This window comes from Giraffa tippelskirchi, chromosome X (assembly GCF_054371585.1).
Source record: "Giraffa tippelskirchi isolate mGirTip1 chromosome X, T2T-mGirTip1v1.2.pri, whole genome shotgun sequence".
In the NCBI taxonomy this organism is placed as follows: domain Eukaryota; kingdom Metazoa; phylum Chordata; class Mammalia; order Artiodactyla; family Giraffidae; genus Giraffa; species Giraffa tippelskirchi.
The window spans coordinates 132,573,872-132,596,500 of NC_137289.1; the positions used below are offsets into that span (position 1 = coordinate 132,573,872).

Here is a 22,629-nt window from a genome sequence, read left to right on the forward strand (position 1 = left end):
CAAATTTCAAACCAACGTGTCTAATCTTTTCTTATTCATCTTGCAATAAAATTAAGATTTCTTTTGAGAAAAAAAAATTGTGATAACAGTGTAGAGGGATTCAGGGCACAAAACCCACAACACCATGGCAAATACCTAAGCACAGATTACCATCGTGACAGACCTCTCGGTTTAGTCCCTGGAGGCTCTCTTCTGGCCTATACACGAGGTCTCACTGCCTGTGAGGCTTCTCTCTGCCGCCCCCTCCCCCAAGCTCCTTTTTAAGTAGCTGATCAGAGATTGTCCAGTAAGAGCACTTTATTAGATCATCAGCCAGAGGGGTTCACAAGTACTGAGAGCAATGGGCTCAAATGCAGCACATCAGTTTTAATAGACCAGGGGCTACTAGTAAACTGCAGATACTGCTGAGAACTTTCCATGCACTGAACTCTTGAAAAAGCACCGTCTCTCCAGCTTAAATGCAGCTGCCTCTTTCAATGCCGCAAATGGGTAAATTTGACAAAAAAGCCACCATTAAGACTACATGAAAGGCTCAAGACAACATCCTTTCAATGCTTTGTACTTCAGTAATCAGATGTACTTACTCACCCCCTCCCCCAAACCCGATCAAGAACTATTTCTGAATGGTAGGAAATAATTCCACTTTGTACATCTTTTAGTTAATCAAGACTTTCTATTCAGCAATTTGACCTTTTGTTCAAAACAGGATTATCAGTTTTTTCGCCAGTTACCAAGGGCGACTCGCATGGTGAACATAATTGCAATAATTTGCAAAACACCATGGCAACCCACATTACAACTAGGTAAATACTGGGCTTTTGTGCTACATTGTTATTTTCAGAGATGCTGAAGTCAAAGAACGAATGACAAATGAACACAAAATTTATATTTGCTTTGTCTCAAAAGAGAAGAAAATTGATAACAAGAATTGGGGGGAAACCGACTACAGCTGTAATTTCTAACTTGATTAATTAGGATGGTAACAGTCCTTAACAGTATATTCAACAAACAGCCCTGACTTCGTCTCTCCACCCACCTCTCTCTATACCACTACCAGTATCCCCCCCAATCCAGACAAATTTCTTCAGCTTGGAGAACAAACATCCCCCATTTGCTCTTTTCTTCAACTTAATGGAATCCTTAATTGCAGAATATTGTTCTCCTGCTCTTCATGGCAATGAAAACGGAGAGAAACGAGGACAGAGTGCCAGGGCAGACAGGGAGCTACAGTCAGTTTTTTCCTGCCTCTTTTGGACACCCCAGGCCCAATGATGAGACGGCATTTTTCTGGTATCAGCAGCTGTTTCATAGCAGACAATAAAGTAAAAACTATTTAGCTTTGCAGAAAAGCTACTTCTTTCCTCTTGGCAATACAAGGTAAGTCTACACGGTGAAATGAAGTTTCAGAATTTAAATACCAGAATGTAATTTGAGAACATAATAGTAATTTTTTAAAAAACATATATTTTTTTCTATAAAAGATATATTAACTGTGCTTCTGTCCAAAAAAGCTGTTGAAATGCATGTGTTTGATATTTGGGGAAGATGTTTGACAATAACACCCATGTGTTGAAAACCACTTTAAACTCAGAGAGCCCAATTTACAAAACAATCTAAAAATAGAAACTCACTACTGGGAAATTAATACAAAAATGAATCTCATATTTTTCATTAACATGGTTTAGAAAACAGCATTATCATCTTTTCTGTAATAAATGTGAGGATTAGGAAAGTTATATCAGAATTGTTTTACTCAGGTATGAAAGGCAGGTTCTACTTTATAATAAGGAGTAGTTTTTTCTAAGAGGCACAAATTCTGCTGTAACATCTAGCTTTTTGAAAATTATCAAAATTGACTTTCCCACATAAAATGTAATGTTTGGAGATGAGAAAAGAAAAATACATAAAAAGGGTTTACAGAAGTTATACAGCCAAGATCGCGAAAGATAAGAAGCACCAGATGTACTCTCAACACAGCCCAGCCTGCTTTCTTCCATCTGCTGATAACAAGGCAGAGGAAAAACAGTCCCTCTAATGATCTGCATATACAATCCTTTTAACTTTTAAAAAATCAAACCAACCTGATACTAAAATGGGTCCATTCTTATTTTGTCAGGGCTGAAAACTCCCAGACAGATTTCTAAGATTCAGCTTAGAGAGATCACAATATAACGTTCTTCAGAATATGCCTCCAAAATTACAGATACTGTGATTTCTCCCGAGAAGTAGAAATCAAAAGAATGTGACATGTTAACTCCTTCTCAGTCAGTGACAACCTCTTTATACTTGGAAAATATATTTTATTTCTGGCTTAGTTCATTCCGAATTTACTATACCTATATTAAGTGCATTCCTACCTAAAGCTCAAATGTTAAAGAGGAAATGGATCCTTTAATACCAAATGATAAAGGGTTCAACAAGCCTTCAGTGCTTTTTGATCAAATAGACTTGACAACAGATGATAAAGGGGGCCTAAAATCATCATGGCACTTAAACCTTTTTTAAGAAACATACATAAATGAAATAATTTATAACCTACCTGGGATTTCTTCATTTACAACATTTTAATTAATATACTTGCTCCCTTCTGTCACAACCTTTTGTAGTTTCTGTGGCTTTTGTGGTTCCCATGTTTTTTCCCCTTTTTCCCCCTCTCTTTTTTCCCCCTCAACTGGATTGGATGCTTCTTGACTTCCATTTGTGAACTGCAACATCTAACTGTCTATACTGCCAATAAATTACCCAAATCCCCAAATCAGGAATGGCAAACACCAAGCCAGTGGACTGCATTCCATCTCCAACTCTATCCCCAAGGCTGATACAGGATGAAAAGTAAAAGAAAGTGAAAGTGAAGTAACTCAGTCGAGTCTGACTCTTTGTGACCCCATGGACTGTAGCCTACCAGGCTCCTCTGCTATGGGATTTTCCAGGTACAGGATGAAAACTAGCACTCAAAATGAAACCCAGCTGTTCTCCCCACCCTGACTCCTTCTTGCTCCTTCTCAACTCTGGCTGCACAGTGGAATCCCCAGGGGAACGTTACAACACAGATTCTGACTCGGTAGGTCTTGGGGTTGGTGGGGCCTGAGAATGTGCATCTCTAACAGGTTCACAGGAGATACTGCGGCTGCTGCTGTCTCAGGACCACACTGTGAGAACCACCAGTGGTACAGAATGGGCATCAGGATTTTAAAAAGCTCCCCCAAGTGATTCCAATGTGTGGCTACAATTGAGATCCACTGTCCGAGTGATTCTCATTCTCTCTTGTACAAAGTGAACTACTCGTTATCTTCTTCTGAAGAATCAACTTTATAAACCGGGGTACTAAAAACCCCTCCCTATCAACTCTTTTTCCTTCAACATTTACTCTTTCTTTAGATACTACTGACGTGATTCTCTCTTTTACTCTTTCCTGGTTGTCCATGTGCCATTAGAAACATTAACAAAGCCTAAAGAATTGACCAATTCCTACTTGGTTTACAACATGTATGTAGCTTTAGTAAATTCTTCCCTTAAACCAATAAACAAAGAACCTTACTCTAAGCACTAACAATATAATTCCTACAATATGAACTGTGCTTCACTTAGGAATACACAATTTTAGGAGTGCTGGTGAAAATTGTGTATCTGAAACCAAGTGCAATTCCATTTTTGATGTTGACAAGTAATACGAAATACTATATTTGAACCTTAAAGTTGGAAGGAACTAAAGTTCTAAAAAACTCTAGTCTAATCCTTCACATTCTACCAAAAAAAAAATGAGGCCCAGGCAAAAGTAAACTCCTGGCACACTGTCAGAGCAATAAGCTGCAGGGCCACCCGGGTTTCTGAACCTCTAGCCTAGTGCTCTTTGCTCTCTGTACCTACTCTGCTTAGTGCATGAGCCAGGAGTCCTATATGGTTCCTGAGCACTTGAAATGTGGCTAGTCTAAACTGAACTGTGCTCCAAGCATAAAATATACAGTAAATTTCAAAGACAGTCCAAAAAAGGCAATATAAAGTATCCAACTGGTATTTTAAATATTCATTACAGATTGAAATAAGTCAAATATAATGGGTTAAGTAAAATGTATACCACAACTATCTCTCCCCTTGTTTTTAAAAATACAAAGAAAGTATCATATACACTGTTCTAAATCGTGCTTGTTTCCCCTTAAGAGGAAATTCTATCCTATAAGCATCAATGTTCTTTTTAATGGTGGCACAGAATTCTCTTGTATGATTATAATAATTCAATCAGTCAATCCTCATTTGACCAACAATTAGGCTGTTTTCAGCTTCTTACTATTACCAATAATGTTGCAAGAAATATCTTTGTACAGTACCTTTAACAATATCCACAAGTCCTGTACCTCTGTAGAGAGATACCCAAACTGGAATCTCTGAGTCAAAAGGTATATTCATTTAAAATTCTGACAAGATGTCATCTAACTGTGGTCCAAACAGGGTGTACCAGCTTCCACTCTGACCAACAATATATGTGAATATCCCCCCCCCTTGCCTATGCTACCTATTTATCTAATTTTTGGATCCCTGTCATTCTGATAGGTGGAAAATGGTATTCCTTTGAATGTCTGAACCTAAGAGTGAGCTTGAATATCTCTACCTACATTTATAAACCACTTGTATTTCTTCCTCTGAGTTGCTTGTTCCTGTCCCTTACCAATTCATTTTTCTACTAGGTTGTTGGCCCTGTTCTCTTTGATTTGCCAGAGTGTTTTATATGTGAAGAAAATTTGCCTTTTGTTTGCTACATGGCCAGCAAATATTTTTCCCTTCTTCATTATTTCTCTTTTAACTTTTAACTTTTAACATTATTTCTCTTTTAACTTTTAACTTTATGGGGTATGTTTTTATGTGTAACTTTTACCTTGCAGAAATTTTTATTTTTTAATTTGTAGTCAAATTTATCAATATTTTTCCTTTTCAGAATCTGATTTTTGTGCTGTTTCAAAAGGTCTTCCCACTCCAAGATTATTTAAAAAATATCTATTACTTTTATAGTTTACTTTTTTAGGTTTAAGTTTTTGACCCATCTGGAATTTGTTTTAGTATAGGGAGCAAGGGAGAAATACAACTGTATTTTTTTCCCCAGATGACTGTTTCCTACTGATATGAACCATCTCTTTATGTAATCGTAAATGCAATTTTAGATCTCTGGGCTTTCTATATTGGCTCCATCAAAATCAGGAGAGTACCAAAAGATCTTCATTATCCTAAACTCCTCAAATTTTTAATAACCGGCAGGTTATCTTCTTTGTGGGAACTTTCTTGTGGTTTCTTTTTTAAATAGAGGATGCTTTAAATTTATGGATAAACTTAAGAGAAAATGATCCTAAACTGCTGAAGAGTTCCAGTCAAGAATAGGATACACTAAAAAAAAAAAAGAATAGGATATACTTTTCCATTTACAACCTTCAGTAGTATTTTAGAGTTTATTTCATATATATATATCTCCAGCACATTTCTTGTTAAGTTTATTTCTAGGTATTTAATCTTCTTAGTGATTACTAGAAATGGTATTTAGTCCTTCCATTATATTTTCTGAGTGTTGTTTGTTTACATCAAAACTATTGATTTTTAATACTAATTTTGTAACTAGTGACTTTATTAAATTTTTTTGCCCATGCCACACAGCTGAATTCCCTAAATTCTTTTAAGCTATATTAGTTTTTTCATTGATTTCATTAAGTTTTCAGTGTTTGTATGGATCTGTACACAATGATAACCTACCTCTTCCTCTTCTAATTCTTATACACTATTTAATTTCCTTGTCTAATTACAATAGTTAATACTTTGAAAACTTGGTATTAGTCAACATTTTCATTGGGCTGCCTCTAGTATCAGATTTCCCAAGAACCTAGGCAGTAGACCCAAAAACTAAGCCATCAAAGGATCTCTGCTACTGGAAAAAACTGTATTAAAATCACTACAGACCTTTGGCTCAGAAGGCCTAAAGTCAACACTTGGGGTGAACTTAATTTAAACATTTTAAATGTTGACAAAATACTAAAATGGTTCCTTTTATATTTGGGGAATTAGTCCTCTTAAAAGCTCCCTTCCCTAACACAGTCTTTACTTAACCAATCACTTCTCCTGTCTCTGCTTCTAAAGAAAAAAAAAAAAAAGTGAACTTAGAGAGATCTCATCTTTGGGGGTCTCAGTCTCTTCTTTCATAAAGAAGGATACTGTATTAGGCTAGATGGTTTTAAGGTCTATTCTAGCAAAAGACTCCTCTAATTCTGTGACATAATTTTAAAAAACAAACATGAGGTTCCCCATAAGTCTTCATGATGTATCCATGACTGAGGTCAGGAAAATACACACATATTTCTGTCACAGAAAGTATTTTGTCTTAACTAAATCTCATCATTCTACCACTATTATGATTTCACACTGTTATTGTTTGAATGCAACTGCTCTTGGCTGAATATTAAAACTCAATGAATATCTAGAGCAGTGGTTCTCAAAGCAGTGCTTGGACCAGCAACATCAGCATCACTTGGGAACAAGCTAGAAAAACAAATTTTCAGGTCCCATCCTAGACTTAGAATCAGACATTATAGGGGTGGAACCTAACAATCTGTGTTTTAGTAAGTCCTCCGTGGTGTGGCTATGATAAGTGGGTGTGTATTTATACAAATAATATTTAGTAAATCAGGAGGGTAAATGTCATATTCTATAAGCTTGTAAAACGTAGAAGCCAGGCTGAGGCAGAGTGCTAGCATGATGAAAAAAGGGGATACATATATATATAATGTATTATGTATGTATACAATATATGTATATATTACATATACATATAAGATAAACGTATTATGTATTATACATGTATAATATACATATATTCTACACATATATAATATATTGTATTATATATATGATTTTATATATATAAAAAATCAGCCGCTAATCCTGACATTTGCCCATTATGCTACCCCTCTCAAAACACAAAATACTCTATGCACTTCAGAATATTTAGATTACTAAGAATTTGAATATATATATTCCCAGGGCCTAACTGCAAAAAGCACAAGGACAGAATTTCTGAAGAAAATATCGTCCACCTTAGCAGATGTTTTCATGTGTTAACAGAAACAGGTTCAAAGCAATCTTCTTTAGATTCAGCTCCCTAGCTCTCCTGACTGTGCGCTCTGAATCTTCTAACTAGCCCTGAATCTATTCTGATGTCTCACCCACCTGCAGCAAGCCTGACATGTCTCCCACAAGATGCTGAGATGATCATAGGCAGGCCTGTCCATCCACTAGTCCACTGCCCTATTTCTGATTCCATTCTGGAGTTTAGGAGATGCTGTTGGGAAAAGATTCCTTTCAGCTATTCATCTGATGTTTCATATAAAAGAACTAACAAATCTGACTTTGCTGTGTAAGTACAGTCACTGAGTGTTTCTCCAGGAAAGCAAGAAATGGGGCTGGAGTAGGCCATTAATTAACTAAATCCAGAGAAGTCTCTACCAAATCAACTCTCCTTCCCTGGGAACACGCTCAGAAGGCCCTGTATATTAGAAGCCAGCACAGAGACTGACATTTCCACATGTGGGACTCCGAAGTGTCTTAAGGAAAACCTTTTGCAACAGATTGGGTTTTTAAAAATTTTGTGGAGGACAGAAGGCCTGAGATACTTCACTAACTGGACACAAACCTGGCACACAGTTACCAAACATGCTAAAACCTCCAGTGTCAAAGCAGTCAAATACCTGAGGTATTTTCCATGCCAATTTGAAAGGAGGAAGACTCTCCACTCTACTGCAACATTTATTGCATCACAAGAGAATCAAAGATCACAGAAGGATGTGGGTACAGGTACCTGGAGTGGGGATACAGCTATTCACATGTGTGGCAAACTGATTCCCTAAGCAGCAAGGATTTGGCCTTTATCCAGCCCAGCTTCCATTCTGGCTGTCTATACCAGAAATATCATGACCAAATAGTATTTGAAGTGAACTTTTAAAGAGAAAACACCACCCCTGCCTCAAGAGAGTTGAACTTTTCACACATTTGTATGAATTAAATTTAATATCAAATAATGAAAACAAACACTTATTAAGGACAAACCACATGCTGGACCTGTACGTAAAATATTTCAATTGTATTTCTGGGGAAATGGATATTTTCATCTGGGAGACCTGGAGTGCAAGAGAGTGACCATGGCTCTAACAGTGCTGGAGGCCTAAATGTACGAACATAAAAAATTAAGGGTATTTTGAAGATGGAGGAAAGAAGGGAAGAGGAAGAAGGAAAGGATATAGAAGGGCAGACCAGTCCCTCAGGCCCCAAGGGCTGGGATCTTATCATTCAGCTCTGAATCCCTGTGGCCTGAGGTAACATGTCACAGGCTGCAGGAGCTGAAGAAATGTTCTTTCAATTTTAAACCAGTGCAATTAAACTATATGATATCAATTTGGATAGCTGAACACTCTAGCTTCCCTCAGGCTAGACTGCTGGTGAGAATCCACAAGCCATTCCTTTGCAGGAGGTTCTGTGGCAAAACAGCAGAAGCCAACTCAAAACTCTCCCCTTACCTCACTACAGGCCCCTTTCACCTGGGGAGCCGTTGGGTGTGCTCTGCTTAGATACCGAAAGTAACATCTGCCTTGCCTCTTCCTTGGGGATGACTTTGTAAGCATCATGTGTGACCAATGTGTTAAAACTGCCTGAAAACTGTGGACTTGTGAACAAGTGCAATTCCCATGTACATGCATTCAGGTCTTCTTTCCTGACAATATACAGCACAGTATTGTAAGCTTTTCTTCTTGAAGGCATATTTAAAATATTTCATCACAATGCTGAGAAGTCATTGCCTTATGATGAATTACTCAAGGAGCCATTTTATTTAGGAAGTGGAAAACAGTGCATCTTCTCTTTGTCTTTTTGATAACAGACAACTCAGCCATGATTACACTAATTAAATCCAAATAGATAACCAAAAGGTAAGGTTTCTTGGTTGATCAAAGATAAATCAGTTTTCAGAGAATTCCAAGTCACTGTGACTCTCACCTCCTTTAAAGGTTTCTCAAAGTGTACAACTGTGTGAAGTAATGCCACGTCTTAAGTTGTTTATACCCAGATGATTTTCAGTTCCATTGTACAATGAGCAGTTTATGAAATATAAGAGAAATATGTAAGCCCTGTCTGAAAGCTTCAAAACAATCCGGAGCATCATCTATGCTGACTGAGGAATGAAAATATGAGAACACAGTCTTCCGCTAAACAACAAAAATGACTCTCCCCATTTGCTCACGAAGAGAAACCGAGCATTATTTAACATTTTCCCTAACATGGACAACATTAAAAAACACTTCACTTATGAATTTAACAGACTGTAAGTAAGCTTAAACTGGAAATGCCACAGAGAACTGCCATTATGTCTATAATTCAACTCTGTGTTATTCAATACAACCTAAGGGGCAGCTTTTGTAGAGCACAAAATATGAACTACACATTTCTGAAAGGTCATGGAACACCAGGAGACAGGAATAAAGTGAATTAGGGAAAATGAATTCAGTGCACATTTTTACATTAGAAGTCAAAGTTAATACAGTTTCTTACTAACAAGGTACCATCGATCTCTCAGAAATGGTGAGCTACAACATTAAAATAACTTGCTAAATATTTCATCTAACAGTTCAAGTATTTTCTTCCACAAGGCATATAAAAGGTTCTCCTTTCCTTCTGTGTCTACAGTGTTTTTTGCCTTAAAAAAGTAATTTATTGAAAATGCATTTTCCTTCTTATTAAGAACCCCAGTGACTCAACAGCTAAAAAAGTGGATTCTATCAGAGCTGAAAAAGATTTAGCTTAATATTAAATTTTATTACCATTTATTGACATTAAAATATATTTTTCAAGGTCACTATACTTGTTAATGTAAATTAATTCTTTTAAAAAAAGCATGCATGTATTTTTTTTGGATAAAATAAAATCTCATACTTTGCAAAGGTTTCATGTATTTAAAAAATAAAGAAAGTCATTTAAAGTAGAAAACTAGCTTACCTTCTTTCTCTGAAGAACAAACACACTAAATTAAAACCTCAAGGCCAAGGAAACACAAAGAAAAGACCAAGTTCTTATAATGGGTTTTGGGAGCCAGGAAGCCATGGTATTAATGAGACTAGAATTTTCTAAGTAATTCGAGGTCAAAAGGATACCCATTTGAAGATTATTTCCAAGCTAAAAACTTCATGAAATAAATAAAAACAGTGTAACACTATAATTCATAGAAAACTGGAAGACGTCCTATGTATTTCTTAAAAAATCCATTAATTAGAAAGGGGGAAAATGAATCATTTTATTAGCAAACCTACTAAAATTTAAAAAGCAAAAACAAAATTAATATGACAGACTTGAATAAAAATGAGCAATGTGAAAATAATTAAATCACTTATATAAATTTCCAGAAACAAAATCACAACAGTTGAGATATTAACAATATGTAAATTTAAGAGCTCAAAGTATTTTATTTATTTTAGCTTCATATTCAAACAATTAGCTTATAATTTATATTAATATTTTAAATCAAATGGAAAAATTTTGTCATTAAAGCAGTACATTTGGGCAAATCTAATCTATTTTACTAGTCTCTTTTAAAATAATTTAAGAAATAAGAAGTATAAAGATAAAAATCTTAATATGTAGTTTGGTAAAGTTCAAGTCAGTCTTTGAACAACACGTTTATCTATCCAGTAAAGCTTGTGTTAATGCGATGTAAGAGTTTGGCAAATTCAACTTTAATGGAGCATAAAAGTGCTTTTGCTTGAAAGTGAGATCATTTTTAAAAATTCAAAGCATGATCACTTTTTCTTTTTTCATAGGAACAATCTGATACAAGCAGCAAAGCTTAAATAAACTAGAAACATTTCAAATGATCCATAAAGGATTAATAAGCACTGCAGGAAGTCCTATAGGCTCAGCGTATACATTTTCCATCTCTTCCCCCCATGATGGGCATGATATGAAATTCTAAACAGAAGTGAAGTTTCAAAGTCCCTGAATGTAAAAGGACTCTTGTGTTGAGGTGAGAGATCGCAACTTAGGGCTCTCTAAATTTGAAAAAGATCAAAAGTATGATGGTATTAGGACAAGAATCATTCAAATTTGGACGTTCAATTAAAAAGGTCCTCTTGCTGAGGGCAATAGCCAGTGGTCAGGAGCAAAACTAAGGCAAAAGGAGTAGTGGTAAGCTACAGGCCACTAATATAACAAGAACAAAATGACAGCTATTATTTTGGCAGAGATAATCTATGCTGAAACACAAAACACACACGCGCACAATTTCTTTCAATACAATTTTCTTGTCTTCCCACTGACTTCTGTGATTACCACAGAAAGCAGGGTTCTAAACACATTTCTCAATTGAATCCTCAATCAATAACAGTAAAAAATTCAGATGGAAGATATGGGAAAATGCATTATGGCATTAGTAACTGTTTGCAAAATAAGCTGAATTTATCAATATGCACAGAAGTTGATAAGAAGAAACCTCAGATACTTGAAACAGATCATATTTTAGTCACCCTAAAGGTCAGTCACATTTTCTGTGTCCATCAAATCAAAATTTTTTATTCTGCAGTTGGACAATCTTCCTAATTTTTATAACGACTAATTCTTCAAAAATTAACATACCTCAGAGAAATTCCCTGCTTTATATAAAAATATAACCAGCTCCTCCAAAGTTACGAAGACCTATTTTCTATTATAAAAGACAAAATGCCAAATATTCCTTACCTATAACCATAATTACAACTTGGCACAGAGTCCTACATTAAAGCTAATAAGACCATGGCTTTTTAGTAAGCATCCAGGTTTACTACTGGAATAAACACTCAAGAGTGAGGCGAAACAGTCCTCAGTTTTTATACAACCTTTAGAATGTGCCTATTTTTCAACCTCTAGTGTTTTAATAATTCCTTGACAGAAACATAAATTATTCATGCTACTACAATGAGATTTACTTTCTTAAAATGGAATGCAAATAGTAAATAAGAAGCATGACATTTAACAATGCCAATGAATGTTGGGATCAACAAGAGGAAAGCTTAAAAACAGACAAACAAAAAAAGAATCTGTCCCAAGTAAACAGTCTTACACGGGAGTACAACTGCCAAACCTTTCATGTATCAGCCATTTCTCAGGGTCAAGAGGGCCCTTGCTAACTAAGGCTTTGGCTATTTTACTGCCAATTCACATGACCATTAGTAGCTGAAGCAAGAAGACCTCCAGTGATAAATTCAATCTTTTACTGAACACCTACTTTGTTCTTTGAATTTTCTAGTAACTTAAGAAAGAGAGCAGGATGCAAACTGTCACTCTTAACTCGAAAAAGGTTTTTTTGCAAAGACTATGTTAGAGAAGGCAACAGCACCCCACTCCAGTACTCTTGCCTGGAAAATCTCATGGACGGAGGAGCCTGGTAGGCTACAGTCCCTGGGGTTGCTGAGAGTCGGACACGACTGAGCGACTTCACTTTCACTTTTCCCTTTCATGCACTGGAGAAGGAAATGGCAACCCACTCCAGTATTCTTGCCTGGAGAATCCCAGGGACGGCGGAGCCTGGTGGGCTGCCGTCTATGGGGTCACACAGAGTCGGACACGACTGAAGTGACTTAGCAGCAGTAGCAGCAGCATGTGGACTTTGAATCAGAGGTTCAAGTTTAAATCCCAGCTCTACAGTGTATTATCCTCATAACACTGGCCGAATGTCTGATTACACAATTCAGTTTCCTTACGTGTAAAAATCGGAAAAAAAAAATCATTTACCTTCACAGTTTTACTAGCAGAATTAAATGATACCACCTAAGTAAAAAAAAAAAATGCTTACAAAGTGTTAGAGAGCTCAAAAAATAACAGTCTTGGGAATTCCCTGGCAGTTCAGTGGTTAGACTTGGTACTTTCACTGCCCTGGGCTCAGGCTGAATCCCTGGACAGGGAACTAAGATCCTGCAAGCCGCAGTGTGGCCAAAAAACACACACACACACCACCTCAAAATACTAGTCTTCTTTCTCCCACTCTTTAGAAGTTTAAAAGCTTATAGGAAATAAAATTATTTGCCAAGTGAAACAATGTAAACACAATAGACTGTATAAAAGAAATTACAGTCAAAAAGCTATATACTCCAAGTTCTTTAGGAACTCAAGAGGAGAAAAAAATCTTTCACAGTTGTAATCTGACAGAATACTTCCTGGAACTGAGATGGGTTTGGGTCATGAAGGTTGAGAAGAATTTAAACAGATAGAGATGGTAAGTGGGCAAGAACAATTCAGGCAGTTGTGAGAAAACAAGGCCTGTCTGGAGGAATGAGGATTTAAGGATGTCACTGGATAGGAAGGTCTGTGGAGAAGGAGGTTGGATTATAAAATGTCTCAAATGCCAGAATACAGAGTTTGACTGTGATTCTACAAAGATTTAATTAAGCCACCCCAGCATCCTTGAGTGTGTATAAATTGTGCCTGTTATATTCTAGAGGAGACTATGGACACTACCTACAGAATTAAGGTCAAGAATCAGTCCAAATCCCTTTGGCTACTATACAGTATGATCCAACCAACAAAGGGTACCCATGATTAAACAATAGCGGTCTTGCAAAACAAAAATGACAGCTGAAAACGCTGAAGAAATGAGACTGAGTCATCAATTACAGAGCTTAAAGAAATTTAAGGGAGATAGGAGTGATATTTACAAGTACTTAAAAAATAAAAGCACAAAGGGAGGTGGTTGTATTTATCTGATGTTCAACATGGGTGTCGAGAGGGCAGAAAGGCCTAGAACAGAGGGGAGAAGATTTGGACTAGCCGTGGGGAAAACTTGTGAATGTAGAGCTTGTGAGGATGAAAAGACAGCCCAGCAAGAGACTGCAGCAGTACCATTAATGCAAAATATTCAAAAAATTTTCAAAGCACAGTGGCAGAAAGATAGATTTCTCAAGATGCAGTGTTTTTGCCTGGGTGACCTGCAGACGACATGTTAGTTCTACAATTTATGACTTTTGGATTAAAGCTGGGAGAGGGGGGTGTCATTCAAGACATGGAGAGCCCTTAATGATAGCAGTGCTACAAAACTGCACAGTGATCAAGAGTTACTGAACTAAGAAAAACCTCGGCAAGTACTCCCTCAATTATTTCGGCCCTTGGGCATTTCAATGGGAAACTACTCATTGATATTATTCTTTTTCCAACATTCATTTTATAGAATATCAAGACAGAGTCAAATGTTGACTTACTATGGTAAATAGAGGGGAAAAAAGCCTGCTTTGATTTCCTTTCCTTTATTACCACCTTGGTTTTGTGTTTTAGAATGTCGATTATGTTTGAAAAGAGGGTGGAGGATGGCGGGGCATGTTCATCCCTTCAATGAAGACAAAAGATAGCAGCTATTTCATCCTGCTATGGAAGTGTTACTGCCTCGCCTCCCCCCCAACTTAATTCTTTCACCATCATATTAAACTGTGATTTTCAACAGGGTCCTGAAAAACGTCTTATATTTTACTCATTATTCTAAAAGAATTAGAAGGCAATTATAAGGAAAGGATAAAAATAGGGCAAAAATGTTTTTGTGTTTTTAGACCAGCTAAAATTTTCAGAGTTTAAAATGACTAGAAAGGCAAACTGTTAGGTATTCAGAAGGAAAATGTGAATGTTTTCCCAAAGGCATTATTAACAATTAATAATCATTACACTGGTGCCTTGTTTACCTGACCTTGTATAAATTCAGCAGCCTGGTAATTAGACCCATATTTTGCACATTTGTATATTTCCATGCATAGATTTGACTCATTCATTCATCCATTAAAATTTGCTTGACAGACGTAGATGAATAATCAAGCTACAATTTGTATTTACTGGATTATAGAAAATTGCCCAAACTGTTAAGTTCAACGAAAGCGCATTCTTGTCTCTCTCTTGTGACTGATGTAAAAGCAATTACACATCAGAGGATTGCCCCAAAGCTCTCAGAAGAAGTGGCACTGCTTTTGCAATTTGAGGTCTTTAACAGTTACCTTTTTTTCTGAACACAGAGACTTTTTAAAGATTAACAGAGGGAAGAAAATATCCCTGGGCAAGTAAGTTTATTATCACTTAGTTCATTACATTACAATTTTACAATAAAAAGTGATGCTCTGATCAACCTTCTACATCCAAAATAAGCAATATTGCACCTCTCTTCCGCAAAGATTGTATAGACAGTGGAAGTTTTGAAGAGGAGAAATGAGGCACCTTTTTGAGGGACAGGTTTATGACAAATACTCCTCCCTCACTTCCCGCAGAAACAAACGTCAGCCAGAAAACCTGACCAAACCTCTTGCTAACTAGCAATCAACAAGAAAAAAAGGAACTCCAAGATTTCATTATTAATGTATTTTCAGGAAAAGAAGCAAAACACATCTTAGTGCTAACTGTTCCCTAAATTCTGATGTTTGGTACCAGCCAAACATGCTGTCATGTGGAACTGTATTTTACACTACGGTATTTATTTTGCTTTTGCAGTCACTAACCGAACCATCGCTAATACACGTTTTCTGGTCCAAGGTACAGTACCTCTTTACACAGCTGAAGATACAACAATTTTGCTGTCTTAAATCCATCTCTTCAAACTGCTTATTTTGATTGTCTACTTTAGAAGAAAACGAGTGATTCCAAGCTTTAAAAAAATAAGTGTGTGTGTGTATAACCAGCATTATCAGGTTTCTAAAAAACTTTTAGATCATATACCTCATTTTGTAAAAATATACACAAAGATGAAAATATACATTTGATATCATCTTTACGATGAACATTTAGCTCCACATCTGAAAAAGCTTATAACCTGCTTTCAAAAACATTAAATTAACACTTATGCAGCGCAAAATTTGGCCTGAAGGAGATTTTCCAGATTGGTGACAATGAGACATCCTAAGTGCTTTACTTATAAATTTAACAAACAAAAGGTTTTCCCAAATTTCCTAAACACATATCCAGTTCTTTTTTTCAACATTACCAAAACCTATTACATTTCCTCCTAACAATCCGTCATTTCTTTCTATAAAACAAATGTCCTGACGGATATCAGACATTAACTTATGTGATGATGGTCTGAAATCACCTAAAAGATCACCAAAGAACCAGGTAAAGCATTAGTTTAGAAAATGAGTTGTTCTTATAATCCATGTTTCTAGTGTGTGTGATTTCACAAAGAGCTAAATGTTTGCTGAGTCCATGGAATTGTAATAGGCATTTCAGGGGTCTCGTGTCAAGAAGACATAGTCCTGGCAGTTTAATATGATAAAACAACTTTGATTTTAAAGCCTAACACAAAAGCTATTTGTTGACGCTTGGCTTCAACAGAAACAGTGAAGGGGTGTCCAGAGGATTGTGAATAGGTGGGGGAAGGACTGCTGCCCCAGGAATCTGACACGACTCAGAGTTGGACAGTGTGTGCCTTGGATGAGCCCTTTTTCTATTTGGTTTATTATCTGTTTGGTTGGATGTCTTTCACAAGGTCCAAGTGCTGCAAACTGAACTTCACTCTACTTACTTTAAAAAAAAGAAAAGGGAGGAAAGTAGAAAAAAAAAGTATACTAGGTCCATCAACTGCTAGTGATGGTCTGACAAAAAAATGTCATCTAAACTTGTATCCATTCTCTTGCTCTCGCTTATTCCCAGAGGTGCTTTTACTACCAACTTCAGAATGGAAATGAGATATGCATTACCATTGTCCAAAAATATTTCATCTGTATCACAAATTCAAGTTATCTGTTAAACTTGGATTTGATGAGCTTTACTCATCAAAAAAGCTAGAGACTTCCAGAAAAACATCTATTTCTGCTTTATTGACTATGCCAAAGCCTTTGACTGTGTGGATCACAAGAAACTGTGGAAAATTCTGAAAGGGATGGGAATACCAGACAATCTGACCTGCCTCTTGAGAAACCTGTATGCAGGTCAGGAAGCAACAGTTAGAACTGGACATGGAACTACAGACTGGTTCCAAATAGGAAAAGGAGTACGTCAAGGCTGTATATTGTCACCTTGCTTATTTAACTTATATGCAGAGTACATCATGAGAAATGCTGGGCTGGAAGAAACACAAGCTGGAATCAAGATTGCCGGGAGAAATACCAATAACCTCAGATATGCAAATGACACCACCGTTATGGCAGGAAGTGAGGAAGAACTAAAGACCTTCTTGATGGAAGTGAAAGAGGAGAGTGAAAAAGTTGGCTTAAAGCTCAACGTTCAGAAAACTAAGATCATGGCATCTGGTCCCATCACTGCATGGGAAATAGATAGGGAAACAGTGGAAACAGTGTCAGACTTGATTTTTCTGGGCTCCAAAATCACTGCAGATGGTGATTGCAGCCATGAAATTAAAAGACACTTGCTCCTTAGAAGGAAAGTTATGACCAACCTAGACAGCATATTTAAAAGCAGAGACATTACTTTGTCAACAAAGGTCTGTCTAGTCAAGGCTATGGTTTTTCCAGTAGTCATGTATGGATGTGAGAGTTGGACGGTGAAGAAAGCCGAGCGCCGCAGAATTGATGCTTTTGAACTGAGGTGTTGGAGAAGACTCTTGAGAGTCCCTTGGACTGCAAGGAGATCCAACCAGTCCATCCTAAAGGAGATAAGTCCTGGGTGTTCATTGGAAGGACTGATGTTGAAGCTGAAACTCCAATACCTTGGCCACCTGATGCGAAGAGCTGACTCGTCTGAAAAGACCCTGATGCTGGGAAATATTGAGGGCATGAGGAGAAGGGGACGACAGAGGATGAGATGGCTAGACGGCATCATCAACTCGATGGACATGGGTTTGGGTGGACTCAGGGAGTTGGTGATGGACAGGGAGGTCTGGTGTGCTGCGATTCATGGGGTCGCAAAGAGTCAGACACGACTGAGTGACTGAACTGAACTGAACTGAGGCCCCCTGCAGAAGTTTACATTTCACATTCTATTATCAGCCCTTTTCCTACCCATCCTTATTTTCCCTAACAGATCACCAGCACCACTGAGCACATGACTGATAAATAAAACGACTCTCCAACAGAAGGCAAAAGCCAAGTGCATCCCATTACTCATATATATACGCACACCAGGGCTGAGGAAGAGCACACAAAAACAGGAAATACACAAGCACACACATGGTCCTGAGGGCTTCTCAAAGTTGTATGTCTGGATATTTAGCTATGCTTGTTAACAGGAAAAAGGTGTGACTGCCCAGTGTTAAGACAGCTTAGGCCAACAGTGTTAAGACAGCTTAGGCCAACAGGAGTTTCAAAACCAGCCCTGCTACTAAGAAGCCAGTTTCCTGGTCAAAGTTTGGGTGTCAGGAAGAGTTCCAGAAGATAAAAGAAAAGATCAACACCACATCTTTGCAACACACACACACACACACACACACAACCTTCTTGAGATTCCTAAGGTGATTGAAATTTAAATTGTGCTCACATTCCAGAAAATACTGTCCACTGAGTGTGGAGTCATTAATAGTAAAAAATAGGAATTAATTGGCTATTCCATCAAAAACAAAATATGGCACCCAAAGCCTTTCTGAAGGTTCCAAAATCACTCTCATGCTCTAGTAACCAATTCCTGTGCCTGCCATGTCCCTGGAGCTCTGCTGTGCTCCAAGGACATGAAGCAAAACAAGGCACTCAACAGTGCAGCTTGCATTCAACAGGAGTTTGCCATCTGTGCAGGACGGAACTGCTGGCCGATAGATGCTGCCCCACACGGGTTGAGGGGTTATGGACAAACAGGAGAAAGGATACTCTTCCTGGAGAGTTGAGGGATGAAAGCTTTCCAAAGACTGTGCCACTGAAGGCATAAGGAGAATTTTACAAGCTGGGGCAGTATGAGTGGAGGCAGGGGGTTCCAGGCAGAGGAGAAGGCAGGAGTGAACACAGGGAGGGAGAAAAGCATGTGGCAGCTTTGAGAAGTACTAAGCTCTCCTGGGCAGTGGGCAGATAACCTATGAAATACAGCATGGATGGAGAAGAAAGTGGCCACACTAGGGAATTTGAATTTCAATCTGCAAAAGATGAAAATACACTGAAGATTTTTTAAAATGCAATGTAACATCATTGACCCTATTTTGGGAAGATAATCCTGTGAAACAGCTTTGAGAATGGACTGATAAGGGAATAGGCCAAAACAGGAAGATCAATTAGAAAGCTAAGATGACCACGAAGTGAAGTAAAACAGTGAGAACGGAGGGAAAGACAGTGTGACAATACAAGAAATATATAACACCTTGACATCCAACGTGGGCAACTGGAGGATATGGCTCTGTGTACCTCATAAGAATATTGTGAGGAACACATTAGGAAAGGTTGTGAACATGCTTGGAAAATTAATATGTACTATGTAATATATAATGTACATTACCATAATGGAATCTCCTCTGTTTCAAATCACTTGTCTCTTTCTTTAAGGCACATTCAATACTTTTAGTAGGAGAGATAAGGAAAAAACAGCGTTTAGGGAGGAAGGTCCTGACAGCCCTACAAACAGGGAGCCAAGTAAACCAGTTTGAAAAATTTTCAAAGTTTCCATAGGAGCCCCGAAAAAGTTCAAAACCTTCTAAAAGATGGACAGTCTATTTTCATTCAAATTGTTGAATACTAAGGAATTTGCAGAATCCCACATCTATTACCTGATTCCTGTGAGGAACACTGGGAAATGTAGCCCAGGGACTGTGCCATTTATGTTACTGTAATTTTAATTTTCCAAATAAAAAGTTTATATATTTAAGGTGTACAACATGATGATTAGATATACACAGTGAAATGATTATGACAGTCAAGCTAGTTAACATTATCTTCTCACATAGTTATTCTGTATGCGTGTGTGATGAGAGCATCTGAAATCTCTCAACAAATTTGTAGTATTCAATATGATATTATTAACTATAGCTATCAGACTGAACATTAGAGCTCTAGACTTATTCATCGTATGTAACTGCAACTTTGTAGCCTGTGACCAGCATCTCCCCTGCCCCATGTTGATTTTGGGGTCCTGTTCACGGTGTATTAGGCCTGAGCAAAACTATGAACTTCCTACAGATGGAAGGGTGAAGCTACACAAAAAGAGATTATGTTGAGTCACATTCAAGATTGAGAGGGTGGTGACAAGACTGCAGATCTCAGAACCACTTTAAAATATTGTAAAGATCATAATTCCTCGACATATGCAAGATCAGATGATATCATAAAATTACTATACAGGAGGTCTCCTAGAAGAGATACAGGGAAGATGACATTTCTATACACAAATACTCCTCAGCCTAGGTTTACACAATCATATCCACACCAGAGAAGAGACAAGATCGAGCAATGCTAATTATCTGCCATTTGTCAAGTATTGGCAATATACCTGAAGACCTAACAAGGATGGTAAATTCTCACAAAAAATATGGAAATATTAAAGATCTCTTTAGTTTCATAAATTTTTGGTCGCACTAGGAATTTTGTTTTAGAGATTTAATTCCCTTCTCATTTTTAAGTACACATTTCTTTTATACAGGTGTGAAAACATATATACTTTTTATTTTCATAACTTCATATATAGAACTATATGAATATATAGAAATAAAATATAATAATCATCTATTTCATACAAAGAAATCACATTTAGAATACTTAGTGGCTCTTATACATTGTATTAGACTTCATGAACATGTGTTTTTTTGAAAATCTTAGTAATCACATAGGGAGGGGAATTTTTTTTAAAACACTAGGGCCCTTGCCAACCCTCAGAAATTCTAACCTAATGTTCCAGGGTGGACTGAGCCACCAGATACCTTTTTCAAAACCCACCCAGGTGAGTGATGTGCAGCGAAAGTTCAGATCCACTCTCTGCTTAACACAAAGACAAGCATATGATAAAAAAAAAGGAAAGGCTGTGGTGAAAAAAAATTAAACTTCACCATTCTCAGAATGTTCCATCTGTCTTAAAATCTTCCTCTGGTTTTCAGTATGAAATTTTATAATTAAAAATGGCAGGGGCAACATCAAGATTTCTAGGATGCAAATACTTAATTTGAAAATAGGACTTAAGTCTATACTATCCTCATTTAGTGGTAAAGATCATATTATAATGTACTGTTTTACTTTTCCTTTCTCTCTTTTTCTCCCATTTCTCTTCTAAGTAGCTTCATTATTTTGTTAAAAAACAATTCATCCCTAATATTCAAACAGAAAAAGGCAATATGCACAAAATAAAATTCACCTAAACTTTTCACCACTCAGATATGGTTTTTGACCTATGGTAAACATCCTTCTAGACATTTCTTTAAGAATACACATGTATAAAAATTTTACATAAGTGACACTACACTACATAAGCTGATGGTTTTGAAAAACTCAACACTATTATGTGGCCAAATATTTGGGCCAATAAATACAGACTTCTAAAATAAAATTTAAAGGCTACAAAATCAACTATTGTGGTCTTCCCAGGTGGCGCAGTGGTAAAGAATCTGCCTGCTAATGCAAGAGACATGGCTTTGATCCCTGGGTCAGGAAGATCCCCTGGAGTAGGAAATGGCAACCCACTCCAGTACAGAAGAGCCTGGAGGGCTACAGTTCATGCGGTTGCAAAGAGCCAGACACAACTGAGCAAGAGTATGACCAACTATGTATTTACGTAGGTTATTTTTTATGTTTCATGGGTCCTCAGTGTTCTGTTGAAAACCAACTGACTCACCTGTAATTCTCTGAATTACAGAAATGTCAAACAAATTTATATAGCTATAATACTACTGGGCTTCCCTGGTGGCTCAGGTGGTAAAGAATTCATCTGAAATGCAGGAGACCCGAGTTCTATCCCTGAGTTGGGAAGATCCCCTGGGGAAGGGAATGGCAACCCACTTGGGTATTCTTGCCTGGGAAATTCCACAGACAGAAGAGCCTGGCAGGTTATACTCCATGAGGCTGCTAAGAGTTGGACACAACTGAGCAACTTTCAGTTGACTTAATTCTATATACTAGGGAGAATTGGAAACCAAAATTTCAAAAAAATGAACTCCCCCTTAGGTATAAATCTAAAAAATACATATAGGACTTGTATGCTGAAAACTACAAAATGCTAATAAAAAAAAAGAAGACCAAAATAAATGAAGAGATATACCATGTTCACAGATTGGAAGACTTAATATAATAAAGATATCAGTTGTCCTCAAAATAATAAATTTAATACAATTCCAAGAAAAATTCCAGCAAGATTTTTTGTTGATGAAGACAAGTTGACTCAAATTTATATGGAAAAGCAAAAGAACCAGAATAGCTAAAATATGTTTTAAAAAACAACAATGCAGGTACCACACTACATACAACTTACTATAAAGCTACAGTAATCAAGACTGTGGTGTTGGCAAAAGGAAAAACACAGAGTTGCATGAAAGAGAGCAGCAGGTCCAGAAATAGATCCACACAAGTATGCTCAAATGGTTTTTGACAAGGGTGCAGAAGCAATTCTAAAGTGGAAGAACACTCTTTTCAGTAAGTGGTGCTATGAAAATTGGATTTACATAGACCCTCCCTCCACAAAAATGAACTTCAATCTAAGTCTCATATTTTATACAAAAATTAACTGAAGATGGATCATAGATCTAGATGTAAAATTTTAATTCTTAGGCAT

General features: G+C 37.1%; 1 protein-coding gene and 1 long non-coding RNA gene across 10 annotated transcripts in view; both read right to left on the reverse strand.

Annotated features, from left to right (window-relative positions):
• POLA1 (DNA polymerase alpha 1, catalytic subunit) overlaps positions 1–22,629 on the reverse strand; it is a 390,759-nt gene that overhangs the window by 206,408 nt on the left and 161,722 nt on the right. The window lies entirely within an intron of this gene.
• LOC145536916 (uncharacterized) lies at positions 3,370–6,128 on the reverse strand. The gene is made up of 2 exons (XR_014076081.1): positions 4,831–6,128; positions 3,370–4,791 (listed from the first exon to the last, which is right to left on the reverse strand). It is a non-coding gene; the product is annotated as an uncharacterized LOC145536916 (long non-coding RNA).